This window comes from Hipposideros armiger, unplaced genomic scaffold, assembly GCF_001890085.2.
Source record: "Hipposideros armiger isolate ML-2016 unplaced genomic scaffold, ASM189008v1 scaffold_27, whole genome shotgun sequence".
In the NCBI taxonomy this organism is placed as follows: Eukaryota; Metazoa; Chordata; class Mammalia; order Chiroptera; family Hipposideridae; genus Hipposideros; species Hipposideros armiger.
The window spans coordinates 5,014,703-5,027,347 of record NW_017731377.1 but is presented as its reverse complement, the minus strand read 5'-3'; the positions used below and the strand labels follow the sequence as shown (position 1 = coordinate 5,027,347).

Sequence of the window (12,645 nt, the reverse complement as noted above, 5' to 3'; positions counted from 1 at the left end):
TTTTATGTATAATTTTATAGCAAAAATATGGTGTTAATTTTCAAGCAGCTTACAATCTAGTAAACTTTTGAATGAGTGCTTGTATTATCCTTATCTGTAACTTCTAGGTCTGGACTAGTGGCTGGCATGGCTTCCAGAACTGGCTTTATGACTGCATTTCAGAACCAGTGCTTCTAGACAAAACTAATACACATAGAGTGGCTCAAAGATGGAAAAACAAAACAAAATCAACTCAAGTTAACTAAACACATTAGAATAAATGGTTATTAGGAATTTTGGAGAACAGCTCATATCAGCTTTTGTTTTATCACAGTCTGTCACCTCCCTGGATGGGTCTTTCAGCTCTGATATTTGTAGAATCAAAGCTTTAGGCATCCAGGCATTACTCTTCACATGCAGGGAGCACACGTAGTATGTAGTTAGGATTCTGTCCCTTTATACTTCCTTAGCATCGGGAGTAGATAAGAGGGAAAGTGAAAATATCAGGGTATTTTGTTTACATTTTACTGCAAGATAACTGCTTATTCTCTGGGAAAATTAAATACTCCATAGCCATTCATGGACATGAGAAGTGCACATTTATATGTTACACGAACACTGAGATGACTATATCCTCTAAAGAAATCTATAATACTTTCTTTTTATCTAATTTAATCAGCTATTTTCAGTATGTTACTACTTAAACATTTAGATATTTATTGCTTGTGCCATAAACATATATTGGTTGAATTTCTGAACTGAAACTTGTGGTCAGGTGCCAAAATTATAATACAATTGAAATTAACAGGATGTTACAAATATGATGACAGTTGCAGAACTATCCAAAATATACTGACAGGTCTGATTTCTGGAAGAAGGTATAAACACTTCCTCAAAATATTTTAGCAGCAGATATATTGGGTTGTCGGAAAAGTCATGACATATTTTTTCTATGTTTTTCGTTGCAAAAATGTGTCATGACTTTTCCAACAACCCAATAAAAGGGGGTCCCCACCTTCCCCTTCATTGAATGAAAATGGAATTAGTAAATAAGATTTTAAAAAATCACTAAAGCATATATAGAATGCCACTACGTATTTCCAGATATGAAACATGACAACTTACTGAAGCCAGTAAAGTTGTACAACCACGACTTCAGAGCAAAGAACTGAAATGTGTCCCAGGTGTTGTTTCTTTTTGAGAGAGCTTTCACATGAACACCAGCAATGTACGAAGATACGAGTGCTGGGAAAGGGTTAAATAATGAGACTACTGTTCCTCCAAAGCTGTTCTCCATGAATCTCTTGACTTTCAAACAGTTTGGCATGGTGTGACTCTTTCAATATGTAGAAGTCATGACATGATCCAGGAAGTTTACCAAAGCGTTTGAACTGTTTTATTTAGCCTGGCACCCAGTATTCCAGGGCATTTATAAGAGAGTATGAATTTCTTAGAGAATAGCAAAAATGAACTATTTACATCAAAGGAGAGAAGCTTAGGAAAAATTTTAAAAGTATTAAAATATGCAATAAATATTAATTTAATTTCTCTGCAAAAACCTGTTTTACAATAGTTACTCCATCCAACTTTGAATTTGAATTTGGACTTAGGGCCAAATGGTCAAATTTTATATTTCAAACTTTTTATGGTTACTGGAGAATGAGTATTGTAATAGGGAGAATTTCTAATATGAAAGAAAATCACCCAACATTGTGTAGTCTTTTTCTGATTTAAGACTTATCCAAATTCAGTCTCTGTTCTTGTATTTGGTTTAATCTCATTAATTCTTTTTTGGCCATGTTTCTTCATGTATAAAATGGAAAACATAATCATTACAACCTGTCTTTTGGGGTTCTTGTAAAAATTCATAAAATGAAAAGTAGAAAAATGACTCTTGGTTAATATTTCTTTTGAGAGGCTGGCAGAACAAAGTGTGATACCAACATTTTATCTAATTGCAGCCCAAATTCTTCAGAAGGCAGCTAATTATCAATGAGTCTTCTGGACTTGCCACATCATAGCAGGAATTCATATTTAAATGGTTAAAAATCTAAACTTGAGAAGAATGGAGAAACATTACCCTTCACATGTCATCTGAGTGACCTAAAAAGCAAAATTTCTTATTTTACTTCAGTGTTAAAAATTCCTCAATGACTTCTCCATCATATTCAAGATGTAGCATACATAGTACTGCATGTAGGTTTGATTATCCTTTTTCCAGCTTCCGCTACCATCATTCCAGTATGTACCCTGTACCTCACTACGCCAAACTTCGTAGAGCTACCCGAATGCACCAAGCTCTCCCAAGCTTTCCTGCCTTCATATATGTTGCTCCCTCTGCCTGACATGCCATATCCTCACCACCTTCCATCATCAACCTAGCGAACATTTTTTCAGCCTTCAAAACTCAGCTTATATCACCTCTTCTAGGTACCTACTCCTAATCTTCATCCAATTGCCTGACAGAATGCTGTATTTGTTTTATGTCCATCTCCCAAATGCACTGTGGACTCCTGAAGTGTAGTTTCCCTATTCTGTATACCTTTGTATCTCTAGAACCTAGCTCAGTGTTGCTGATTGAACAAATAAATAAATGGATATAACTCTGGTATGAATTATGCAATGACTCTCTGGGAGCATCTGCAGTTAGAAACTAATAATAAATTAAACCACTCCACCCTTTTAAGGTTTGGAATCAATTGAGAGATGAAGCCAAGAATCAGGCACTTGAAGATCAAAGTGATAGCTTTGTTAACTGACAAAGGCTGGGTTGGAAAACATGGTTTAGGTATGTGGCAATAGTGGGTTTCCTAAGAGAACCCAAGAATTAGAAACAATACTTTCTCAGTCAAAGCAGTTCTGGACAACCACAGGCCACCTTCCTGTTTAGGTACAGAGTCTTGACCCTTAAGTTTTTGGTATGGCAAAGAGTAGACCAGAACACAGTCATATGGTCAGACCTCAAAGAGAAAGAAGGGAAGAGCTGATGTAAGCCTGCATACTTTTTGTTCTAGACCCATCGATTAGTTAAGTCACTCTTTCTCTTTTGTGATAGAAGTCATGTAAGGGCAGTGAGGCCAGAAGTGTTACTTGAATGGATGTCTTTATACATGGAAACATGAAATCAGGGAAAAGTAAGCTCCTTATTTACATTCTTCTAGTACTACTAACAGTTGTCTTTCCACACGTCCTTTCTCTGTCAATGGCATTACTCTTCCCCTAGCAATCCAAGTAAAATTAGAGAGACATTTTTCAAGTTGATAGCTCATCTTAAAGAGCAACTGGCAATGACCCTCCAGCTTATATAGTCTCAGTCCTATAACTATTTGTTGATATGTTATCGTTTAAGTTTTTAAATATAAAAGCAGTACCTTTGAAAATTATAAATGCTTCAGATATATAAAAATAAACCTCTCTAAAAGTATCCTAGTCTTCCAGTCTTTTTTGTTGTCTGGAGATAATTAATGTTCGTGTAGGTATCTCCAGACTTTTTTCTAAGCATTTATACATGTTTAGATATAAGGATTTTTTAGAAACTACAAACACTTAATAATAACTGATAGACATTTTATCATGTTTATTTCTTTCTTTACCTAATTATTTTTAACATTCCATAGAATGAATATTTCACAATTTCTTTCAGCATTCCCCTATTGCTGGATATTTAGGTTGTTTCCAACTTTTTAGTACTATAAAGAATAAAGATTCTATGCACTCATCTTGCTTACTATTTCCATAAGAGCGATTCTTCTAAGTAAAACTGCTGAGTCAAGCAACTTGCACATTATAATTTGGACATAGACATATATTTCCACATTATGCTTTAAAACTCTATATTAACAGTATGTTAAGTTCCCATTTCTCAAACCTTATGGACCCAGGATACTACAAAATTTTCAAGTTTTTACCAATTGAGTGGGTGAAACATTTCCTATTGTTTTAATTCCATTTCTTTTATTACTTTTGATGTTGAACATGATTTTGCCTGGTTATAAGTCTTTGGTACTTCCTCTTCTGCCAGTTCATAATTTTTGCCCATTTTTTTGGTAGTTTAACTTTTTCATATGTAATGGATTTTAATTCCGTATGTGCTACATATATTGCAAATATTTTCTTACAGAAGTGGCTTACTTTTCACTTTGTTCAACAGTTAACCTTTTACTCACAGATTTGAATGCCAACATTTTCATAGAATAAATTCCCATATAAGCATCCGTCTCTTCTAGGGGATTCTATTCTCTTCCATTGATCTATGTATCTATTCATCCTACTGTTTTAATTCTGTTACAGCAGAGTCTTTAATAACAATAATACCTAACATTCACTGAACCTCTAATAAGTGCCTGGCACCCTTCTATTCATCTCCACAACTACTTTATGTGGTAATCAACATTACTGTCACCACTTTACATATTAGGAAACTGAGGTCTAAAGAGGTTGAGTAACTTGCCCATGGTTACTGAGCTAGTAAACAGCTGACCTAGGGTGGAACCCCAGCATTCCTGATGCAGGTTGATGTCATTAAGCACTATACCACAAGCAATTTCCATAGGTTTATAGAATGCTATGACATTTGGTGCAGCACGTTGTCCCTCAATGATGCTCTGTTGCACAATTTTCTTATGCATTTATTCGTATGAGTGTATTTTATAATCATATTGTCAGGTTTCATAAAAAGTTCTGCTGGGTTTTCAATGATAATTGCTTTGAAATTTTAGATTATTTTGAGAAAGAAATGTCACTGTGATGAGCTGAGTTTTGCCCTCCCCCAAATTCATATGTTGAAGTCCTAACCACTTAGTACCTCAGAATGTGACTCTATTTGAAGATAGTCTTTAAAGAGGCAATTAAGTTAAAATGAGATTATTAGGGGGTCGCTAATCCAATATGCCTGGGCTCATAAGAAGGAAATTTGGCACAGACACTTTCAGAGGGAAGGTCATGTGAAGAACAGGAGGAGATAGCCATCCACAAATCAAGGAGAGAGGTCTCAGAAGGAACTAATCCTGCTGACGCCTTGACGTTGGACTCCCAGCTTCTGTTAACTGTGAGAAAATAAATTTCTGTTGTTTAAGCTGCCCAGTTTGCAGTGCTTTGCCATGGCAGCCCTACCAAACTAATACAATCATTATCATAATTCACTGCCTTCACATCTAGGAAAATGTTAAGACCTTTAATTTATTCAGTCCTTTTTTTTTTCACTTCTTCAGTTAGGTGTAAGTTTTCTTCAAGAATATATTAATATTTCTTGTTAGTCTCATCCTTATTCATTTTATTGCTTTTACTCCTGTGAATGAGATATTTTTTCCATTGTATTTGGTTGTTTATTTTTGTATATTTATATTTTATCTGACTACCTTACTGTACTCTCTTATTAGTTTTAATAGTTTTTCAGTTGTCTTGTTTAAGTTTTTAGGCAGGCAAATATATAATATGCAAGTAAGGACAGTTTTGTTTTGTTTCTTTATTTCCAACATGTACTTTTCACTTTTCTTGATTTATTGCATTGGCTGGAATGTTTCAGAATAAGCTTGAATAATAGCAGTGATAATAAGCATTGTTGCCTAGCTCCTGACTTTGGCTCTCCTTAATTATGATACTTATCATAGGTTTTGACTTAATTTTCAAGTTATTACAAGTTTTCTAGGAGTCTTTCTTCTCTCCTTTTATCAACAAAAGGAATTATAGGAACTGCTTTACCAGAAACTTTCAAAATAATCCTATGGTTTTCTCTTTTCTTATGTTAATATAGTGAATTGCATGGATAGATTTCTAAATTTAAACCATCTTTAGATTCTACGAATAAGCCTGTTTGTTTATTGTGCATTCTTCTTATAATTCATTTCTGGGTTTGAATTACTAATATTTTATTCATGAGTTTTTCAGAAAGTGTGTGTGGGTAAACTGAAGATTAATTTTGCATATAGACTTGAATAATAATTTAGTTTGGTATAGATTCTAAGTTCAAAATCACTTTGAAGACACTGGTCCATTATATTCTGATATCCAGTATTGTAGATGAGGAATTAGAGGCTAATGTGATCCTCGCAAGCCAGAAATACTAAAAAGAAACTGGAGATTTGATGTGAATCACAGCAAAAATGGATTACAGTGGAATCTTTCAGATTCTACATGAACTATTTTGTTGTGCCTTACCTTTATGTTTTTACACTCTATAGTAATCACTGTCCTACATCCATGCTAGGTAGGATGAAGTGAGAAAATTAACATTTTATCTTTTCATTTCATCAACATAATCTAATGAAAGAGCACTAAGCTCAGAAAGAAGTTATAAATAAGAAATTCTTACTACTTACTAGGAAACAGATGAAAGATTATACCTCATTATCAGTTCAGAAGTGAGACCAGAATCCACATCTTCTAATTATGAGATGGAGTAGATTCCTGTTAAGAAAAAATCTGCTGGAGCAAGGAAACATTGGAGTGCTTGCTCAAATGATCAAGGGTCTCTGGCAACTGTTAAATCTCTAGGGGCAAAGCCAATCTGAAATGGATACATATTTTGGCATTTGCTTGTTCTGACTATTACTCTGTTAGACTTGGAACTTTCAACTATTAAAAATATTAACCCCCTTCTTAATAATGACCTACATATGTTTAAATATTATTTGTGTATATACAACTCTGGGACCTCTATTACAATAGTTCCTAAGGATATTTAAAGTACTAATTTACACTAGAAATTCAATTTTTCCATATTTATTTTATCAATCTGGGTATGAGTTTGAGATTGAGAGTATGCCCAAAGAGAACTGTTATATATGAATAATTGGATCCTTGATTCATCAAATAAAGCATGAATCTGACAGTCATATTACAAGTTGACCGGCAGGTCTTCATGAAAAAGAAATGTGATGAGAAAGAAATATTGTCTGTTTGATTATATTGGTTATTTCAAAACCATATCCCTTATTTGCCAACTTATTTCAGTGTTCTCATATTAAAAAGTCTTGCATGTCCACTTGAGAGCCTTGTGCAGAGAAAACAATTCCAAATAAAATAGAAAATGTTCATCATCAGTTTCTTAAGAAAGTTAGAGTGATTACTTTAAATGATAGAAATATATAATTATAGAGGAAAAGATCTTACTTTGAAACTTTAGTCTAATTAATAGCAGAATGTATAGCATTAGATAAAAATATTAAAGACATAAAAAGGGCATATAGGTTTTATTATGTATGCAATATATTTATTAAATAGTCTAGACCTATACTCCAGTTGACCCATATTTATACTGAATGGGGTAATTTAGGAATAAGGTGAACTGTCATTTTTGGTTTTGTAAAACCAGTTTCCATTGGAGGAAGATATTTTTAGAATTCATTTAAGTATATTATAGTTCTATGATTGGGCCATCAAACGCAATTTGGCACAGCATGATGTTTCAACAGTTGCTTGAAGTTAATGGGGACTATAGAACCGGTTGTGATCAGCTAAGGTTATTTTTAGACCTAATTTGAGATAACTTAGAGAAGCGCTGTTCTGTATTCCACATGGTAATTGCAGCAACATTTGTCATCTAAGACATCACGTGCCATGATGTGGGATTCATTGTAAACCGTTTTCACCATGAAACCACTGAAAACAGAACCTCGAAGCCAAAGGACACCATGCTACTTTAATTAGAAAGATCCCACCTGCATCATTTAGAAATTCTCTGTTGCTTGGTATAATTTGTTTGCTTATATATTTGTTCAGGGAAACATCCTGGCATCCATGAAGCTTGGATGTAATTAACCAAGCTTCCACCTCACATATTGGGTTCTGTCCTCGATGAGTGGGTTTCTGGGACATTCCTGGGAGAACTCTGTATTCACTTAACTTGATGACAAAACAGCAACATGCTAAATAATGTGATTAAAGTTGTTAAAAGCTAAAATAAACACTTATAATTATCTCAAGAAAAACGGTGTCAGGCAAGTGCGGTCTCTATAAAGTGGGACTCTGCGTGCGTCTTTCAGGTCCGGCTGCACAATAGATCATAGTTAAAGGTCTGTTAACAGACCTCTGACGGCTGAGCTGGGTAGCTTGTGGTTTCCTTCGAAACCTATTGGCATAATGTGAATTTATGTGTGAGGTGTAAATTGGAAGTTGCCTTCTATTGGTGCCCTTGGCAGAACAGAAATCATACTGTAGGGCTAGCAGCAGGAAGTACATTGCTTTGAAATTACCCAGCAGGGTTTCTACTTGCTGCTCTTGTTGCTTCTGAGACAGGGTCCTTATATTGTCTGGGCATGATTAAAATCAAAGTGTAGGCTTCTTTGCTGGGTGCCAGTAAACTTAGGTGAAAAACAGAAACAATCTGGAGTTTTAATTATTTTAAAATGCAATGTAGGCAAGAAACAAAGATGAAAGCATTTTTAACTAATCTATCCCAATTATTTCACATAAACGGATTTGCTCAAAAAAAAAAGCCTCAGAGAGAGAGAGAGAGAGAGAGAGAGAGAGAGAGAGAGAGAGAGAATAGAGCGAGTCTTTATAAGAGATTTTGTAACTTATCTCACAGCCATAAAATGTATCTATGTCACGTATGTCATTCTCATGAAACTCATAGAGAAAAGTGTCCCAACATTGTACTTTTGGGTGAGTAGAGGAAACCAGATGTGGCATTACCTTAATCCACGTACAAGATGCTATGAAATAAGCTTCAAAGCATGGAAAAAAATTTATTGGTTAATTACTTACTAACTTAAAATAGTCCACCTGTGAGGGAATATCTCTGTGTTATATATAATTAAGACTGGTCTAACTTCATAGTAGGCTAGACAGATAACTCCCATTATGCCTGTAGTTCCCAGAGCTGGTTGGTTCTGGATTTCTTTATTTCAGATTCTTTTTCCATGAGGAATATAAAAGCCAAGCTATAGGTTCAGAGTTTCTCTTTAATAATCCATTGGGAGAAAATGTAACTCAACTTTGAGTAAAATATAGAAAATGAAAACTTGCTATCACATTGTACCAACCAGCTCTCAAATAAACAGTAGTGGAAATCAAGAGTTACTTACTGTGTGGGTTCTTTGGAAAATGTGCCACTAGACTATATGTAAATCTTGGGAGTTCATGAATTAAGTTAACAAATATTTATTGAATACCTGCTATGTGGTAGGCATCATGATATGGACTGGGGATATAAAGGTGAACCAGTCTTTCAAGGGAAGCTCTCTAGAGAATTAAATGATTATTTACATCGGTGACTCTGGAAGCTGCGTGCCAAGCTAAGGAAGTACAGTGCGCCACAGAACCTGTAACCCACGGCTGCTACTCCTCCACAAAGAGAGAGGTGGATATTATTACACTTCTACCACAATTGTCACATATTTTAAAAGATACAGAAGAAGAAAAATACAGCAATTCTATTGCAAAGTTAGAAATGGCTTTGGAAAATTGGAAATGCAGGTCCAATCCCTTCCTTTAAAAATTTCCTTCCTATCCAATCTACTGTGACACTTCAAATCATTGAGCCATAGCAAAGAGCCGGTGTGTAGAACATGCACAAATCCTTGTGCCCAGGCTCCAAAGGCCTGTGTCTTATCTGCTGATACTGCCTGGGGTCAAGGCTCTTGAGCTATCAGACCTGCTCAGGCAAGAGAGAAATCCAGGTTTCAGCTTTTTCCACTTGACTTTCAGTATTAACAGGAGAGAAATCATAATAACATACTGTTATGTTAAAGAGCATGCCTGAGTATCTTTTGCACGTATCTAAATATTAAACCTGGCAGCTATAACTTGGTTTTGTTTGACAGGGGTAGGCACAGAAGAGTTAAGCTGCCTCTGGCCTTAGGAAGTGAACATGGCATTTGGCTGTTTTAAAAAATCTGCTTGAAAAAATTAGTTCCCACTGGTGGAAATACCTTTCTTTTCAGTACGAGAAATTGTTTGAAGCTTTTGTCTCTCTCAAATGCTCATCTTGATCAGATTTTAATACTGCTCTCAAACCAACCTTTAATTTAACAAGCGTAGTAATTTTGTTCAGGAAACATTTCCATGACATGTGTTGACTCAAACGTACAGATTCAGTATTCCATCCCAGCAGCACCACCTATTGTTGTCTTTAGCTCTTGAACTAAACTTCACAAGTATCTAATTTGCTTATTTCTCTGGCTATCTCTGTGAGGTATCCAACACACCAAACATTTTAAAGCTTATAAGGGTTAAGCGTTAAGACTGTGATGACGTTTCTAACATTCTAAATCTGTTCTGTAAATAAAATGCATTTTTTTGGGAGTACTTTAGACTTCCATTTTAATTGGTGAAAAGAAACTGAATTGAGAGGCTCTATGCTATAAAAATACTTTTGGATATCAAAATAATGTTTGGTAGAGAAGATCCAAGTTATAACTGTATGCTTTGAAAGTTATTACTGTCATTTATTGTGTATCAAATATGAGTGGCATTTCTTCCAATAGGGTTTAAGAACACGTGTAAAAAAATTATTATTTGCATTGACAGGTAGAAACTGAAACTCAGGACTTATCAAATGGTGGCCACTATGGACTTTTTCGGCATTATTCCCAGAAGAGAGAAAGGTAGGACTGAAAATATTACAGTCTTTATTTGATATTTGCATTACATATGTGTATATGAATGTGAATAATAAACTATGTTTTCTGTAAGCCATGTTTATTTAAACCATGTAAACCATAAAAAGGATTTTAGGAGGAAAATAATAAACAACATATGGAGTATTTTCCTACATATTATACCATTTAGTCTTCCCTACAACTGTGTGGGGTAGGTAAGGTGGCTTTGAGTCTTTGGCTCTCTGATTTTCCCATCATCTACATTCTTTTTCATATTTTATCCATTCCTATACATTCAACCATCTCTACACTGATTATTTCAAAATTTGTACTTACGTCCCTTATATCTCTCCTGACCTCTAGAAAAAAATGGATATATTTGGAAGTTTCATGAGTATCTAAAACTCAATACAAACTTATCATCTTTTCTGCTAACGCTATTCATCTTCTTGTATTTCTTATCATAGGTAATGCCTTACCATCCAACTAGCCAGAAACCTGGAAGTTATCTTAGACTCCTCTTTTTTGTTCATCCTCTTCGTTTAATTACGCATGACAATTACATTTCCTCAGTATCTCTGAATTCCACCTTATTTAGTTCAGGCCCCTGTCGTTTCTCAGCTGGCTCATTACAATAGTTACTGATTCCAATTTGACTTTCTCTGCTACCAGAGAGGTTGTTCTAAAATTCAAAACTGTTAATAAAAAGCTACCTGAATAGTTTCCAATTGCTTTTAGGATGAAGTCCAAATTCTTTACACATACAACCTGATGCCATTTAAAAAGTATGACCCATGACTAATTTTCCAGTTTTTTTTCCTACCATTCATTGCCTGATCAGACTTTTCTGCTACACAAGATGATTAGTAGTCAAAATGGACCAGCCCTAATGATGGTTTGCTATTTGGAAATCCATTAGAATAGAATTAATTATATTATTAGAACTAAGGATCAAAATCATATGATCATCTACACAGATACTTAAATGACATTTGAAAAATTCAACACCCATTCATATTAAAAATAAAAAATTGATAGATATTCTAATATGATAATATTTTTAATCCTCAGATCAAAACGACCATCTTAACTAATGAAGAACATGATTAGAGGCGTTCTTACTATAGTCAAGACCAAGAAAGGACACTAAATACACTACTACTATTTAACTTTAAATTCAAAGTATCAGCCGGTATCATCAGATAAGAGAAACTGGAGGCTTAAGAATAAGAAACCAACAGGCTAAACTGTCTCTACTGTTGATTCGGAATGATATCCAGAATTTATTTTTAATTGAAACAAAAATAAGGCGCAGAACTGCATGTAGAGTAACCTGTCCTTTAAGAAAGAGTGAAGGAGTGATAAGACTACATAGCATTTTCTTATATTTTCAAAAGATGTCACGAAAAAGGAATCAAAAGCCAATAAAAGTGGTTACCTACAGAGTGAAGGAAGAGAATAGGGTGGAGGCGACTTTGGAGGTATATAAATGTTTTACGGAATTGAAAAATCAACAGGAAATCAAAAAGGAAAAAGGGCCTGAAGTCTTGAGAAGGGGTGCTGTAGAGTGGAAGCTGTTCTGATGAATGGGGGCACTGCTTGGCCAGGCTGCATCCGAGGGTGCAGTGAGGCTGGTTCTAGGAGGTCTGAAGACTGGAATCAGGTGCCAGAGTGTAGGGTCATTACTGAGGCAGCAAAGGAGACATGAGAAGACAAGCCTCTTCTCAGTCTGCCTTCCCCTCCCTTCCCCTTGCCTTAGTAATTTATATGTTTGGGAAAAATGGGACCAAGAGTTTAAGTACGACTGGGAGAATTTACAAGGAACTTTAGGACGCACCTGATACTGTAGTACAAATTTGTTCGTATACTCATAAGGGCTGACACATTAGGCAAAAACTGATTTCAGATAACATAATGCAGGTGAAATGGTTCAGAATTTTAAAGTACCATGCAAATATACAAGATTAATGGTTTTATTTTTAGTGCTATAATTTCACTAAACTGTAATGGCGGCATTTGATAAAAAAAAGTTTATGAAGTCCAAGGTAATCTTAAGATAAATTATAAAAAGATGTTTAGCATTTTTAGAAACATAATTATAATTATTTAGAAAAATAATCATTTG

The 12,645-nt window shown here is 34.8% G+C and overlaps 1 long non-coding RNA gene across 1 annotated transcript in view; it reads left to right on the top strand.

Annotated features, from left to right (window-relative positions):
- LOC109379525 (uncharacterized) overlaps positions 1-11,998 on the top strand; it is a 41,776-nt gene extending 29,778 nt beyond the window's left edge. Inside the window, exons 2-3 of the long non-coding RNA XR_002123219.1 lie at positions 10,450-10,526; positions 11,918-11,998. This is a non-coding gene — a long non-coding RNA (uncharacterized LOC109379525). The remainder of the gene's footprint in view (positions 1-10,449; positions 10,527-11,917) is intronic.
- The last annotated feature ends 647 nt before the right edge of the window (positions 11,999-12,645 follow it).